Source organism: Halichoerus grypus, chromosome 3 (genome assembly GCF_964656455.1).
Source record: "Halichoerus grypus chromosome 3, mHalGry1.hap1.1, whole genome shotgun sequence".
Classification (NCBI taxonomy): Eukaryota; Metazoa; Chordata; class Mammalia; order Carnivora; family Phocidae; genus Halichoerus; species Halichoerus grypus.
Window position 1 is genome coordinate 72530041 of NC_135714.1, and position 18015 is coordinate 72548055.

The window sequence follows — 18015 nt, forward strand, 5'->3', positions numbered from 1 at the left end:
CCTTGAGTGTTATCTAGAAATATCTCTTAATAAATTTCAATTTCAACTCCAATTTAGAACTGTGCTTAATTATGCTTTGAATGTTAAATAACATTAAGATTTTGTATTTATGGATATTAAGGACTTGTTTTCAAAACATAATCCCTATCAGAAAATACAAAATTCATCTTCTGTTCATTTTTTACCATAAAAAAAATACCAATGTAACAAATGTTGAACACCTTTGAAAAAACATTTTGTTCCCAAGTTTTCATTATAATGTATCAAGCCAGAATATATTAGGGTAATAAAATACATGAGGAAAAAAATGCCTAGATTATGGCATATGCTTGCATGTTTAGGAAGAGAACTTGTGTGCAAAGTTCAATAGAGTATATAGATTCAGTAAGAGAATACCTTTTTTTTCTTTTATAGGCCCTACCTCTGGAGGATCTGTGGTTTCTTTTTTCAAGTGAGATTGTCTTAAGAACAATGAAATAGAGTAAGTTTAGTATCTTACTTCTGCGTATAACCCATGGACAACCCAAATGGTTGTCAAAAACATTACACTGGAGGGGCCCTCCATTGCTAAGTAAAGGTAGAGACTTAGAAATGGCTGTGACCTCTTCCACCCTAAAACACAAACTCAAGTTCTTTCTAAATTAACCTGTTATGTCAAACAGCTGATATATAACCGATTACCAATTGGGAAGTGCAATTTTAGGAATGTGAAAGTGAGGGGAAAGGGAAGCAAGCAAAGGAGGGATGCAAAGCAAGGACAGCATGAGGAGAGAGTCCTGGCTAACTGCTCAGCTTGCGCTAAGGCAAGGGCATGAGCAGCACCCGAAGTGTGGTCGCATCCCCAGCAGGTGGGTGGCGGCCTCCCTGACTCTCAGTACTCTGTCTTCTGTTGGTTATGGAAGGGGATAATACCCTGTATTAAAACTTTCATGTTTGGAAAACAGTAGAGTCTGTTTCCCTTGGTCAAACTGTGATTCAAAAGGCAACTCAAATTTCATTAACTTTGCTTAAATTACATGTTTTGTTTCACACTGTTACATAACTTTTGGTTAGCATACTATTCTTTATGAATACAACTATACATATGCTGATGCATTTTATGTTTTAGTCACGTTATACTTAGATATGTTAAGAAACAAGACAACAGACCCAAAATGAAGTCACTTAGGTGAAGTTCCACGTCACCAAACCAAGACTTTAAATTAGAGTTTCAGTTCTCTTAGACATGGAATCTTAAACTGGCCATCATGAATCCCTTGAGCAGCACTAGTTAGGTTAACTGCCTCCTAGACCCCTGCCATCCCCTAAAGGAAAGTAACTTTACCACACACAACCTGCTTTTTGGCTTAAGTATAATTTCTTGTTCCCGCTCTGTAATTCCTGTAAGTCTTTTATTTTGTACAGTGAATCGAGCTCCTTTCTAGTTCAGATGCTGCCTGATTCAAGTCAATTTTTGCCCAAATAAACTCTTACATTTTTTAATATGCCTTGGTTTATCTCTTAGCAGTTCTGTTGCCAGAAGCGGGAACCAAAGGAGACCTCTGAAAGCCCCTGGACAAGTAAGTAAGCAGGCAAATGGACCGAATGTGCCTTTTGTGCCTATTGAGCTTGCTATATTCTTGCCATGTCTGGAGGTCATGGGAAGTCCCTTTTGAATCCTAGCTCTGCTTTCAGACTTTGAGCATTTCTTTTTCTGGAATGGACCTAGAAACTAACTGGAATCGAACTGGGTCTGAGTTAAGCTGGATTTGGTCCAGTGTGAGGCCTCAGGTGAATAAAACCTTATTTTAAGGCTGAACAAGCAGGTCGATCTTACCAAAGATAATCTTGAATTTTAGTGACTACAGTAGAGAAGTTTTAACCTAGATAACTTATCCATTTAGGAGGTGCCCCACAGGAAAAGGGGTCTCAGGCAAGCATTCACCATAAAGAATAGAGGGAAAATTATATTTCCTTTCTTAGTTTCAGGTGACCAGGATGAGACCTGCTAGGATACCTCACTCCAGTGACTGCAGACAAGATCCTGGAAAAAGTGGCAGAAGTCAGCAAAGGGTGAGAATTCTCACCAAAGTCATTTCTCCCAGATCTCTGTCTGTAGGAAGGTAAAATTCCACATTGTCCCTTTCTTTCCCAATTCAGATTGGAAGGAAAAAAAAATTAAGAATGAGGTCTTTGAATTGTGACTCATGAATTTGCTTTCAGGTATCTGTGCTTTGTTGATCTTTTCTCTCCCAGGTTTAACTTTTGCCTTCTTGTTTGTCTTATTTTATGTACTGAGAACTTGGTTTGGCAACCTTTAGGTTGGGGGCTCCAAAAATATGGCTGGGCAGAAATGCATGTTGCACCCCATTTGTGGCTATGGTCCCATTGACTCTTGTCAGCTCTTGGAGAAATTATCTTTCATCTTTTTTTTTTTTTTTTTGGCTGTCTTTAGGAGTGGCTCTTGTTTTTAGGAGGGTAGTGTCTTTTGCACCTTCTTTGGGGACACCCCTTTGTCCATGGGGTTATGCAGTACTGCCGGGAATAGATAATGTCTGTCCCAGCTGAAACCTGACAAGATACTCAAAAGGATTTTTTTTAAGCTCTATGCTTAGAAGTTGGACAAATTAGAAGCTGATATTCATAGCCTGATTAGAACTTTTTTTTAGGCCTTCTCCCCTAAGCTAAAATGAAACTATGTACCCAGAGGAAAACATTCTGAAACCTTTGTGGAAGGATTTATTAAAACATTCCATGACACACAACTCTAAATCTAGAACATAGGGATCTTTTGATTTAGGTCTTAGTTGAAGATCTTCCTGATATAAAGAAGAAAACGGAGGATAATATAGTTGAATGGGTGGGTCAATCTCTTAATATCATTTTAGGAGTTGCAAACCAGTTCTTTGAGGAATTAAAAACAACTGTAGTTGCCTTACACATTCAGTCTTTACAAGAACAAAAATGAGGCTCTAGAAACAATTTAAACCGACCTATCGTTTTTTACCAATTCCCAAACCTCCCCTATTCATCTCAAAAGGCTTGCAGATATTATAAAACATCTGAACTTAGGGAACAAAAGTCCTTGTTGGCGGAAATTGCATTCTTTTTCTGTGCCTTTGAGATGTAATTATTCTATTTGGTCTTCTTTAAGAACCAAGATAATTCTTATCAGAAGAAAAAAATAAAGAAAAAGGTTATTTCAAAAATTAGGCTTATAATAAATCTTAAAAGTCTCTCAAATATTAGTAAAAAGCTTTAGACATCTGAGCAGGTAACCTTAACTTATTCTATCTGCCAGAAACACAATTTGGATTCAAATTGTTGTTTTATAAACCAGTGAGTTCTGCATTATCTTACCCGTCTCATGGCTAACATTTTAAAACAAAAGCTGTAAGATCTCTGTTGCATTTATATATGTGTTTATGTATGTCTACATATGTATGTTATAAATGTGTAATTTTTTCTATCTTCAAATGATACTGCCAAAATTAATTTGTAAACAGCTCTATTTAATTGGCCTAAAGACAACCATTTATATAAATTAAGTATGCTCTCAGAAATATAGAAACTAATCCCAATGTTTTTCCAGGTCACAGGACCTAGGATAATCTTTAGTAAATAGAAACTAGTTAAACTTTGTTAGTTTAATTAAAACAGGCATGTCTTTAGGGTTATCAGAATTAAATATAATACTTTTATTCTACCTAGGTTTACTAAAGTCAAATAAGCGCACATTGTCTCTGTTATAGAATTTGTTAGCAAGAAAGATAACATAAAATGAAGGTTAGTTGTTTAATGTCTCAAAAAATTTTCATGACTAATCTAAACATAATTGTTAAGAACAAGTAAATTAAATTGATGTAAGTAAAATTTTACAAATGGAATTTTCAACAATAACTATGCTTTATCATATGTCAACTTGAAAAAAGTTTTCAAGATCTTTTTGGTAATTTGAAACCTCAAAGTTATACTGAGACAAATTAAAATGCATATTCATTGACTAGCTACATAATTTCCAAATAAGATAAAATACTAAAACATTAATTACTGATCACAGGTTTATCCACTTTTGGCCTCCTTTTACAGAGGAACTAAAGGTAATTGGGTCTATTAATAAACATACCACATTGGAAAATTTACTATGAGAAAGAATATGCTTCTAGAAATTATTAAATATATTTATGAATTTGCCAGTCCACAGAATGCTGGTGTAACAATCCACAACTGCTTTGACTTCTTAGTTTTCACTAGGAATGAAGAATTCTAAGAGTTAAGAATTCTAATCAATATATTTTCTTAAAACTACTTAGAAATAATAAAGGTGAAAGGAAACCACTGTATATGAAAATCTGATAAGGAAAGTAAAATGATTGTTTCAGAATGAGAAAGAGGAAAAAGCATAGGACAAAATCTGACTGGATATGCAAGTCGTAGAAGGTTTGTAGAAAGGGAATCTTGGAAAAGGAATTTTTTGTGTGATCAAGCCAGCTAAATATAGAATGGATTTTTTTTAAATGAGTTTTAATATCAAAAATGCACTGGTACAGGAGGGGGAGGAGCAAGATGGTGGAGGAGTAGGAGACCTAAATTTCGTCTGGTCCCAGGAATTTAGCTTGATAGGTACAAAACCATTCTGAACACCTACAAACTCAACAGGAGATCGAAGAAAAAAAGAGGAGCAACTCTCTGAACAGAAAATTGACCATTTTGTGGAAGGTAGGACGTGTGGAGAAGTGAATCCGAGGTGATATTCGGGAAGATAGACGGCGGGGGGAGGGAGCCTCTGTCAGCCACTACTGGCAAGTGATAGAGCCATGGAGCACAAAATCAGAACTTTTAGAAGTCTGCTCCACTGAGGGACCTCGCTCCAGTGGCTAAGTGCGGGGTGGAACCCTCTCTGGGACAGTGTGGTCTCAGGACCCTCGGGGTCACAGAAAGGCCAGGGGTGCCTGAGCGGCAGAGCTCCCAGGTATCAGAGCAGGGAAGCCGGCTGCAGAGACGGAGCTGAGGAGTGGGCTCTGAGCTTGGGGTTGCCATAAACCATGATCCACGGCAAAGTCGGGCCACTGTTCCTCCAGCAGGGACCCAACAAGCCACAGATCAGGGCGACTCCCCTTCTTTGCCCTGGAGGAGGGCACGGGAGTGCACCGCAGGGATCTGCTGGGTTTGGAGACTCCACACGGGGTTGGGTGCCAGAGACAGAAATGCTCAGTCACAGGCCGGGTGAGCACAGAAGGCGGCTGGAGACCGGGGAGACGGGAGTGATTGACTGCTTTTCTCTGGGGGCTCACTGAGGAGTGGGGCCCTGAGTTCTTGGTTCCTCCAGGGCGGAGATTGGGAGGCTGCCATTTTCACTCTCATCCTCCAAAGCTGTATGGAAAGCTTGCACAGAACAAAAGCTACGGAGATGGGGCACCTGGGTGGCTCAGTCGTTAAGAGTCTGCCTTCAGCTCAGGTCATGTTCCCAGGGTCCTGGGATCGAGCCCCACATCAGGCTCCCTGCTCCACGGTAAGCCTGCTTCTCCCTCTCCACTCCCCCTGCTTGTGTTCCCTCTCTTGTTGTGTCTCTCTGTCAAATAAATGAAATCTTTAAAAAAAAAAAAAAGCTACGGAGAGCAAACCTGAGCAGATTACTTAGCCTGACCCCACAAGGGCGGGGCAATTCCGCCTCCAGCAAAGACATCTGAGAACCACTGCGACAGGCCCCTCCCCCAGAAGATCAGCAAGAACAGCCAGCCAAGACCAAGTTTACCAATCAATGAGAATGGTATAACTCCAGCACTAGGGGAATACAGTACATAGAATTCATGGCTTTTTTCCCATGATTCTTTAGTCTTTCAAAGTTAATTTTTTTAATTTTCCTTTTTTTTAAAATTTTTCATTTTCCTTTCTTCAATCAACATCTTATCAATCCCTTTTATGAATAATTTTCATCTTTACAGTCATATTGCACCTCTTCATTGTATTTACCCTTATTTTTGTACATATATAAGTTTTTCTTTCTTTAAAATTTTGGGAGGCACTTTATTTTAACAGACCAAAATATGCCCAAAATCTAGTGTGTGACACTATTCTATGCACCAGACTGATCATATTTGATCATATTCTTTTTTTTTTTAATCTTTTTCTTTTTTTTCCTTTCCCTTTCTTTTCCCCCGGTTTCAGGTCTCTTCTGATTTGTTTAGTGTATATTTTTCTAGGGTCATTGTTACCCTGTTAGCATTTTGTTCTCTCATTCATCTATTCTCCTCTGGACAAAATGACAAGATGGAAAAAATCACCTCAAAAAAAAAAGAACAAGAGGCAGTACTGACGGCCAGGGACCTAATCAATACGGACATTAGTAAGGTGTCGGAAGTAGAGTTCAGAATGACGATTATAAAGATACTAGCTGGGCTTGAAAAAAACACAGAAGATAGAGAAACCCTTTCTGGAGAAATAAAAGAACTAAACTCTAACCAAGTCAAAATCAAAAAGGCTATTAATGAAGTGCAATCAAAAATGGAGGCTTAACTGCTAGGATAAATGAGGCAGAAGACAGAATTAGTGATATAGAAGACCAAATGGTGGAAAATAAAGAAGCTGAGAATAAGAGAGATAAACAACTACTGGATCATGAGGGCAAAATTTGAGAAATAAGTGATACCATAAGATGAAACAATATTAGAATAATTGGGATCCCAGAAGAAGAAGAAAGAGAAAGAGAAAGAGGGGTTCTCTGTGCCTCCTGGATTTTGATGCCTGTTTCCTTCCCCAAACAGGCATCAAAATCCAGGAGGCACAGAGAACCCCCCTCAAAATCAATAAAAATAGGTCAACACCCCAACATCTAATAGTAAAACTTACGAGTCTCAGAGATGAAGAGAAAATCCTGAAAGCAGCTCGGGACAAGAGGTCTGTAACCTACAATGGTAGAAACGTTAGATTGGCAACAGACCTATCCACAGAGACCTGGCAGGCCAGAAAGGACTGGCATGATATATTCAGAGCACTAAATGAGAAAAATATGCAGCCAAGAATACTGTGTCCAGCTAGGCTGTCATTGAAAATAGAAGGAGAGATAAAAAGCTTCCAGGACAAACAAAAACTAAAGGAATTTGCAAACACGAAACCAGCCCTACAAGAAATATTGAAAGGGGTCCTCTAAGCAAAGAGAGAGCCTAAAAGTAACATAGACCAAAAAGGAACAGAGACAATATACAGTAAGAGTCACCTTACAGGCAATACAATGGCACTAAATTCACATCTTTCAATAGTTACCCTGAATGTAAATGATTTGATTGGAGCTAAATGCTCCAATCAAAAGACACAGGCTATCAGATTGGATAAAAAAACAAGACCCATCGATATACTGTCTGCAAGAGACTCATTTTAGACTGAAGGACACCTCCAGATTAAAGTGAGGGGGGTGGAAAACAATTTACCATGCTAATGGACACCAAAAGAAAGCTGGGGTGGCAATCCTTATATCAAATAAATTACATTTTAAACCAAAGACTATAATAAGAGATGAGGAAGGACACTATATCATACTTAAAGAGTCTATCCAACAAGAAGATCTAACAATTGTAAATATCTATGCCCCTAACATGGGTGCAGCCAATTATATAAGCCAATTAATAACAAAAGCAAAGAAACACATCGACAACAATACAATAATAGTAGGGGACTTTAAAACCCCCCTTCACTGAAACGGACAGATCGTCTAAGCAAAAGATCAACAAGGAAATAAAGACTTTAAATGACACACTGGACTAAATGGACTTCACAGATATATTTGGAACATTCCATCCCAAAGCAACAGAATACACATTCTTCTCTAGTGCCCGTGGAACATTCTCCAGAATAGATCACATCCTAGGTTACAAATCAGGTCTCAACTGGTACCAAAAGTTTGAGATCATTCCCTGCATATTTTCAGTGCTTTGAAATTAGAACTCAATCACAAGAGGAAAGTCAGAAAGAACTCAAATACATGGAGGCTAAAGAGCATCCTACTAAAGAATGAATAGGTCCACCAGGAAATTAAAGAAGAATTTAAAAAATTCATGGAAACAAGTGAAAATGAAAACACAACTGTTCAAAATCTTTGGGATGCAGCAAAGACGGTCCTAAGATGAAAGTATATAGCAATACAAGACTTTCTCATGAAACAAGAAAGATCTCAAATATACAACCTAACCCTACACCTAAAGGAGCTGGAGAGAGAACAGCAAATAAAGCCTAAACCCAGCAGGAGAAGAGAAATAATAAAGATCAGAGCAGAAATCAATGAAATAGAAACCAAAAGAACAGTAGAATAGATCAATGAAACTAGGAGCTCGTTCTTTGAAAGAATTAACAAGATTGATAAACCCCTGGCCAGACTTATCAAAAAGAAAAGAGAAATGACCCAAATAAACAAAATCATGAATGAAAGAGGAGAGATCACAACCAACACCAAATAAATACAAAAAATTATAAGAACATATTATGAGCAACTATATGCCAGCAAATTAGATAATCTGGAAGAAATGGATGCATTCCTAGAGTTGTATAAACTACCGAAACTGAACCAGGAAGAAATAGAAAAGCTGAACAGACCTATAACCACTAAGGAAATTGAAGCAGTCATCAAAAATCTCCCAACAAACGAAAGCCCAGGGCCAGATGTCTTCCCAGGGGAATTCTACCAAACATTTCAAGAAGAATTAATACCTATTCTTCTGAAACTGTTCCAAAAAATAGAAATGGAAGCAAAACTTCCAAACTCGTTTTATGAGGCCACCATTACCTTGATCCCCAAACCACATAAAGACCCCATCAAAAAGGAGAATTACAGACCAATATCCCTGATGAACATGGATACAAAAATTCTCACCAAAATACTATCCAATATGATCCAATAGTACATTAAAAGGATTATTGACCACAACCAAGTGGGATTTATTCCTGGGCTGCAAGTTTGGTTCAATATCCACAAATCAAATCAATGTGAAACAATACATTAATTAAGGAAAGAACAAGAACCTTATGATCCTCTCAATAGATGCAGAAAAAGCATTTGACAAAGTACAGCATCCTTTCTTGATCAAAATTCTTCAGAGTACAAGGATAGAGGGTACATACCTCAATATCATAAAAGCCATCTATGAAAAACCCACAGCGAATATCATTCTCAATGGGGAAAAACTGAGAGCTTTTCCCCTAAGGTCAGGAACATGGCAGGATGTCCACTATCACCACTGCTATTCAACATAGTACTAGAAATCCTAGCCACAGCAATCAGACCACAAAAAGAAATAAAAGGCATCTGAATTGGCAAAGAAGAAGTCAAACTCTCACTCTTTGCAGATGATCTGATACTTTATGTGGAAAACCCAAAAGACTCCACCCCAAAACTGCTAGAACTCATACAGGAATTCAGTCAAGCCTCAGGATATAAAATCAATGCACAGAAATCAGTGGCATTCCTATACACCAACAACAAGACAGAAGAAAGAGAAATTAAGGAGTCGATCCCATTTACAATTGCACCCAAAACTATAAGATACCTAGGAACAAATGTAACCAAAGAGGCAAAGAATCTGTACTCAGAAAACTATAAAATACTCATGAAAGAAATTGAGGAAGACACAAAGAAATGGAAAAATGTTCCATGCTCATGGATTGGAAGAACAAATATTGTGAAGATGTCAATGCTACCTAGAGCAATCTACACATTTAATGCAATCCCTATCAAAATGCCATCCACTTTTTTCAAAGAAATGGAACAAATAATCCTAAAATTTGTATGGAACCAGAAAAGACCCTGAGTAGCCAGAGGAATGTTGAAAAAGAAAAGCAAAGTTGGTGGCATCACCATTCTGGACTTCCAGCTCTATTACAAAGCTGTAATCATCAAGACAGTACGGTACTGGCACAAAAACAGACATATAGATCAATGGAACAGAATAGAGAGCCCAGAAATGGACCCTCAACTCTATGGTCAACTAATCTTCGACAAATCAGGAAAGAATGTCCAGTGGAAAAAAGACAGTCTCGGGGAGATGAACCATGAGAGACGATGGACTCTGAAAGACAAACTGAGGGTTCTAGAGGGGAAGGGGGTGGGAGGATGGGTCAGCCTGGTGATGGGTATTAAAGAGGGCACGTTCTGCATGGAGCACTGGGTGTTATACGCAAATAATCATGGAACACTACATCAAAAACTAATGATGTAATGTATGGTGATTAACATAACTTAATAAAATTAGAAAAATAAATAAAAATAATAATAAAAAAATGCACTGGTACAAAATTGGAAATTAGTTTTCTCTGTTAAAAGTACAAATTTTCTTAGATTATTGGTCTGTTCTTAAGAAGAAATTTTAAACAAAGATTTCTCTTTATTTTTTAAGTAATCTGCCTGGTCAGCAAAGATTTTGTGTCTTACCAAAATAACTTACCATGCTTCACATTGTCTTTCAGGTCTTTGATTACTTAATAAGACCCAATCTTCTCACTATTAAGAGAGCTAAGTTTTGTTCCTAAGTATGTAGCCTTTTGCATTTGCCTTTAACATCATCTTTTGTTACTTTTGTTAAATAGGTAATTATTATTTATTTCATAATGATCTGTGATCCTAATTAATCAGATGCTCAAACCTTTTGACATTTTCTTAAAATCGGATTCTAACTTCAAACTCATTTTGAGATTTCCTAGAGGAACCCTGGAAAATCTGAACGGATTTGTCTCTCAGATTGTAAAAGAGAGATATGAAACCAATTAGGTTTATTTGGTATGTTAAATTATGTGTTAAGCATTGTTAAATAGTCATGATAAACCTTCTTAAGTTATATTTTTGGACACAGATATATGTGTGTACACACACACACACCCCTATGTCTACACACACATATACATATACACACCCCTATGTTTATATATATATATGTATGTATATATATATATAAATAAATGCATGTTATTAGTATAAGTGTTCTCAAATTTTTACAAAATTCATAAAAATATGATATGTTCTGGTATAATATTATCAGTCATAATTCAAGTTATTATCTTAAAATGTATGTCACAGAAATAACCAAATTTCCTCATCAATTCCATTATAATGCACTCTCCTCAGATCTTTAACCATGGGCATTTAAAGTGTTTTGTCATTTATAGATCATTTTGTTACTCTAATGCTTTTGAAAAAGTGAGATTCATGGAAAGGACCCTACCAAGTACTCTGGACCACTGACACCGCAGCCAATTCCAAGGTATTAAAATTCAGGTGCATATTTCACACCTGAAGGCAGCTCCACCTGACATCTGTCCTGTGCAAATGCTGAAGACCTCAAAATCAAATTGGCCAGGAAGAGAAGACACTGACATTGACGCAGACTGCTTCTTCCTAGCATGTCAAATCAAAAACATTTCTTTTTAGTTCTTTCTTCTCTGACTACATGAATATCTTTATGATTCTTTTGTCTATCTTTTCCTTCTTCTGGCCTGGAAAGATAATGCCACTATTCATGTATCTTAGGCCATTGCAAAGGAGGGTAATCCAACCTCCAAGCGACTGTAGGATTTGCCACAGTGCTGGTGGATCCAGTAGTTCTGTCCATCACAAATTTCTCCGTGATTTTCCAATGCCTCAGTTTCTCTGGAACAAACTCAGCCTTATCTCTATGATGCCAAACTCCCTAACCCTAGAGGTCCATTTCCCTATCTCTAGTTAACAATCCCAAACCCGGGAAACTTTGCATCCAGGCTCTATGCAATGAAAGGGAGACAAGGCAAGGGTAAACAAAATAAAACCACTTGTGTGGTCTAGAGACCCTTACTTACATTTTACCAGCCTCCATGGCTGTTGCCTTTCCAGTCCTGAGCCACAGACTCAAACAGGAATTATCAGTAGACATTCATGATTTAAGATTCACTTCCTTTGGCAGATCCCTACTCCCCAGACTAGAAGTGCAAATGGGGCTATGATTAGGAACCTCTCCTTAATTCTTGAAGATGTTGCAGAATCTTCTGCTAAAGAAATACCCGCCTAACAAAAGTCCTCAGATTCTCTGGCCAAAGTTGTTCATGATAATAGGAGAGCCCTTAATTAGCTCTTAGCTAAGCAAGGAGATGTCTGTGCTGTGGTCAACAGCACTTGCTGCACTTAGATTAACATTTCTGGGGAAGTTTATACCAAGCTACGTAAGATCACTGAACAAGCCAGTTGGCTTAAGAAAGTGACCTCTTCAAAGGGGTCTTTCTTTGGCTTATTTGAGTCTGACTGGTTTGGGTCTCGTGGTCCATGGCTTTAAAGTGCACTCCACACATTGGGAATGATCCTGCCCATAATAATCATAGTAGTCTCTCCAGTGCACTGTATTCTCTCAAATGATTTAAATGCATATTCACAGCTGCTAACCACCAGGCAAATGACCTCCCTAAGAATAGGAAGAACATCATAAAAGGAACAAAGAGAATGACCAACTTAAAAAATGTGAACCTGACATCGTGACCTGTGAATACTATGAAGAGATTCAATAAAAACCATGAGAGCTCCAGAGTGATAACTGGGAGTAGTGCTAATGCCTTCAATTTTTTATCAAGTCTCTTAATTAGGCTGCAATCCTGATCAAAAGGGAGAAATTGTTTAAAAAAGAAAAAAAAGCAAAACAACAAGACAGGCCCAAACTGGAGTCATTTAGGCTAAGCCCCACATAATCAAGCAAAGACTTCACTCAATTACAGTTTCAGCTCTCACAGAGATGGAATCTTCAAGTCCGTCAGGAATCTCCAGATCAGCACTAGTTAGGTTAACTGCCTGATAGACGCCCCACGATCCCCTAAAGGAAAGTAACCTTGCCATAACCAACCTGCTTTTTTGCGAAGTATAACTTATTGTTCCCACTCCCTTCTGCTTAAAAGTCTGATTTTTGTACACCATCTCGAGCTCCTTTCTATCTGCTAGGCTGGATGATTCTGGATTTGAATCAAATTTTTGCTCAAATAAACTCTTAAAAATTTTAATATGCCTCAGTTTATCTTTTAACAAATGTAAATTAATCATTTATATAACAAAATTATTTTTGTTCAGTTGCATGGCTTTTAATTTTATTGTATATTTATTCTAATGCACAATGGAGATGAAAATTACTTCCCCAAGCCACCCTCTTAAGCAAGACTTACAATCACTAGGGGTCCTTGTTAAAAATGTAGGTTTCTAGGGCCCTGTGAATATTTTATATGTTCCTAGGGAATTTTTTTTAAGATTTTATTTTATTTATTTGACAGAGAGAGAGAACACGAGAGAGGGAACACAAGCAGGGGGAGTGAGAGAGGGAGAAGCAGGCTCCCCACTGATCAGGGAGCTCATTGCAGGGCTTGATCCCAGAACCCTGGGATCATGACCTGAGCAGAAGGCAGAGCTTAATGACCGCACCGCCCAGGCACCCCAACTTCCTAGGAAATTATTACTCAACATCATCAACTGTTTGTAAACTCTGTGGCATCATTTGGTTTAGAGTATAGCAATGTACTTGCTATCAGTGTGAATACATCTTTTTTGAAAATCTTTCATTTTGAAATCTATAAAAAAAACTGTTGGCAAAGGTACAGGGTGTTCTAAAGACTCTGAGAAGCAATACATGGTGATATTTATAATAACATGGCTTCATCCACTACCAGGCATCTATGCCTTAAACATTTTCCCCACTGTTTTTACACTGAAGGATATTTTGGGTGGAAATATTTTGCTGCACTGTCAAACAATGTTAATCAACCCCAAATAACTCAACAGATCAAACCCTCGGGATAGAGGAGATAGTAACCCTAGCGATTAAGAAACTAAACAAAGAATTCCAATTTAAGAGGGAAAAAAGGTTGAACTTAGCACTCATCTTAAAGAATCCAATGTTTCTGATATGGAATCAAGCTTAGAACTCCTGTTCTAGTGAAAATAACATAGACTTTTAAAATAATGTGTATATCACATACTCACAATTTTAAAAAAGGGAGTAAATGATATGTGTGTAGACAGTGTTAAGTACCATTTGTTTTATTGAAAAACTAAGAAATGAAGTAGGCAGGTGTGAGAGTCTTGTTTAAAATAAGGCCAAAATATATTCAATATATTCAAATTTTTGCTGTCAATTCTTAGTGTTCTAATAATGTCATTTGAAATGGAGAGCAAAGGGCATCTGATTGAAAATCAGATTAATTTCAATTCTTTTTTTTTTTAACCAGCTAAGGAAGTTTATAAAGAAAATAAATTGAATAATAATTAAAAAAATTGGACAATGTTATTTAATCTTCAAAACTAAAACAATACATGTACTTCAGAAATACTAATATCTTAAGTCTTAATGTTATGAATAGGGAATTCAAAAATAATGTAATGATCACATTTATTGTTTACAGACTATAAAGACTGCTTCAATGCATTCTAGTAATTAAGTGCTATGACATGAGAAACCATGAAAATTAACATATTCTGGTATAACCAACACCCAAAGAATAATAAATATTGTTAAAGAGACACTTAATGAACTCTTACCTCTTTTTCCAATTACATATGCTTAAATTAAAATACAATTTTTATTTATTTTAGGGTAAAGTACAGTTATGGTTTAGATCTAGGGAAGAATTAAAGTGACCAACAGAATTGGTCTATTCAATGCTATACCTTTAGGAATGAATCAAATATGGCAGGACCAGCATTAATGGCCTTGTGGTTGAAGCCTATTGGACTAATCTGTTCCTTTCATGGCAAAGGGGCAGAGTTGCAACACTGCAAAGTGAGACAGATGTAAAAGAGAATGCGTAAGTGGGAGGGCAAGGCATCAGCAGGAATTAAAAGGTGATAGGCCTGGTACAGACAGAGACAAGTCTATAACTACAATATTTTGAATTTTTTGCACTGCTATTTCAATGTAGCAGTATTTTAGATTTTGTTGGCCTAACTTTTCAATAAGATAGAAAATTTTAAGTTTTGATACTAAAACACAACAGTGTTTTAGATGTCCTAGTCTATAATTTTTCTATCAACATTTACTACTCACTTGTATAAGACATGCTTTAGGATATGGGAAAACACACACATACGACACATATTATACTAGACCACTGATTACCTCTGGGGCTACCTCCTGAGACCATCTTGATTCTCTTAACTAAAAAGTGCAACTACAGCACACGATTTTCATCATAAATTGCATATGCTACAATAAACAAAACCTAGCAAAACAAGGCTGAGTGAAGATATAGCTCCTGGTCATCTGCTAGGCTTTCTTACTGGCAAAGAAGCCTATGCTCTTCATGTGTTATACACCAACTCAGATTGTGTCTCAGCAAATTTACAGATTACTATGTCATCAACCATCTGGATCACTTGGGAATAGTCAAATTGATGAACACCATAAGTCTATAGTAAAAACATTACACTACTATACATAGTTCATACCTACAGGGGAATCTTTTCAAATTAAAAATGCAAATCTATTTTAATTCAATGGTACTTTTAGAGAAACCAGTCTTCCACAGAAATATGTATTTAGAAGCTATTTATACCCTATTTTGGATAATTAATTAACATACTACTTATTTTCTTGCCATTTGCCCTTCTATTTCTAAAGAATCCCCCTCAGAGAGAAAGATAAAGGGAACAGATACAATTAAAATTAATTTGTTTTTAAAAGGTTTAAAATGAAGGAGAAAGTAAATACATTAAATCTATTTGGAGGTTATTTTTTGGATGTTATTTATCTGTTATCCCTGAACCCAGTTTTAAATACATTCAACCATAAATTACAAAATAACTGGTCTATAAATCAGGAATCAGTATGAAATCATTTTTTAGAAGAAATTTCCATTACATAGCCAAGTGGTAGTATTCTATCTTAAAACATTATTCTTCTTGTAAGCATTAACTAGCAGCTCAGTGACTGCCGTATTTATGATAGTGCCATGTAATTAGCTGACTCACCTAATAAGACTTCACAACAGAGCAACCTTGCCAGCCTTTTTCCCTGCTACTTGGTTATAGACCTAGTTCTAAACACTAATATAATATGGGAAGTCTGGGAATAAACTATCTTCTGTTTTCCTGTCTAAAAATGAATCTTCCTCTTCCATTAATGAAAAATACTACTATACATACTATATATATGTATATATATATATATACATACTATATATATGTATATATATTAATGAAAAATACTACTATACATACTATATATATGTATATATATACTAGTTATATATATTTATATATATATAACTAGTTATATATATATTTATATATATAGTATATATATAAGTAAATATATATATATATTTAAATATATATTTAAATTTGCTTATTATTTTAAGTTTGCATAGACAGGATTTTTGCAGATCTGTCCCTGGGGTAGTGACTGAATGAGACATCAAAGTAAAACTGGGTCAACCTGAAAAAAAGATCTACCCTTGTGTTGAGTTCAGAAGCAGCCAGTCATTTCATCTTTGCAAATGCATTGATATATGGAAGCAAGTCTTAAAACTAGGACCTGGGTACAGAATCAGTGAGGGGTAAGTGTTAGAAAGAGATCAGGAGTCTGCTTCTGTAATTTAGGTGTCTTAGGAATGCTAAAAGGCTCCCAAAAAGAGGAAATCTGCCATCAAAATCCTAGTGATCCAAGGCCCAGGTGTTTGCTTTCAAAACTAGGTGGGAAACTGGTATTAGTATCTGACTGGGAGAAAATATGTCAGGCAAAATAAACTGCTTGTACATCAGAGGGTGGCTAGGACTTAATAAGGCTCTGAAGCAGAGAGTGAAGACAGTAGCTTCAAGATCAGTGAACATGAAATCTAGGAGGAGAATCTTAAAGAGCAAGATGAAGATGTGTCTTCTTTGTCTAAGAAAGTAAGATAAGGAAAAGGCTCTAAGAAAGCCAGAGCAGGAACGCAGTACATGTAGTCAGATGCATGGTGATACCTGAGGGTCCAGGAGTATCTTACTACTGGGACCAGATGTCAATCACATGTGAAAGGCTTTGAAGATCTGGAAGGAAAACTCTTCAAGTGGATCTCAGCTTTCAAGTTGGAATATCTTTGTTTAGCATCTCTGACAGACAGAAGGGGCTCAGGAATGATGCCCCGCAGGCCACAGTAGGCACTTTCTGTAGGTTTTGCAATTATTCTACCCTGAAAATTCTTTCATTGTTGAGCTTTGTCACAATTGTGATTGTTACTTTCTTTTGGTTATGTGGAAAGAGTTTTCTCTGAAAACCTCTACCCATGTCTCAACAGATCTAAGATAAAAGGAAATCTACTTAAAAGATTATCAAGAAAGGTAATAGCCTGGGTGTATCCTTAGGAGGTGACTCAAATAAAATATTAAAATGATTAATTTTCCATCCTACAACTAAGGTTTATTTGGGGCTTATCTCTATTTGGTACTGTTCCAGGAGTTTCACAAGCATTATTTGATCTTAAAAAACAACCCTATGAGAAAGTTTCTACTATTATCTCTATTTTACCAATGAATGAACAGAGATAGGCAGTCTGGTTCCAAAGGCACTCAGCTATTATGTCTATGTCTTACATAGACAGAATGTATTTTTTATCATATGTTTATTAAATCTGCAAACACAAGCTAATTAATTTTTTCTTAAAGAAAAAGATAGCTTATTATGAATTGAATGCATAGCATTTTTCTGGTTTAGACCTTTTCATTACTGTCTTCTAACAAAATAAAGATGATAAAACTGTCAGAAATAAATTGTTCATTTCCCCCCACATATGTGGCACAGAAACTACAGTTTTTTAGAATGCTTTGCGATATCATCACTTGAGCTTTTCCTTCAATCCTTTTTTTTTTTTTTTTAGATTTATTTTAGAGAGAGAAAGAGAGTGCGAGCAGTGAGGGGAGGGGTAGAGGGAGAGGGAAACTCTCAAGCAGATTCTATATTTAATTTGTCAACTATTCTCCTTTCTTTTGTTTTTTAAAGATTTATTTATTTTAGAGAGAGAGACAGAGATGGGTGGAGGGGTAGAGGGAGAGAGAAACTCAGACTCCACGCTAGGCAC

General features: G+C 36.6%; 1 protein-coding gene and 1 long non-coding RNA gene across 6 annotated transcripts in view; one reads left to right on the forward strand and one right to left on the reverse strand.

Moving 5' to 3' along the window:
* LOC118544738 (uncharacterized) overlaps nt 1-18015 on the forward strand; it is a 242257-nt gene that overhangs the window by 209237 nt on the left and 15005 nt on the right. Inside the window, exons 5-7 of the long non-coding RNA XR_004921746.2 lie at nt 415-481; nt 1505-1559; nt 1963-2052. This is a non-coding gene — a long non-coding RNA (uncharacterized LOC118544738). The remainder of the gene's footprint in view (nt 1-414; nt 482-1504; nt 1560-1962; nt 2053-18015) is intronic.
* The window catches only part of SNCA (synuclein alpha), a 145417-nt gene that overhangs the window by 27612 nt on the left and 99790 nt on the right, over nt 1-18015 (reverse strand). The window lies entirely within an intron of this gene.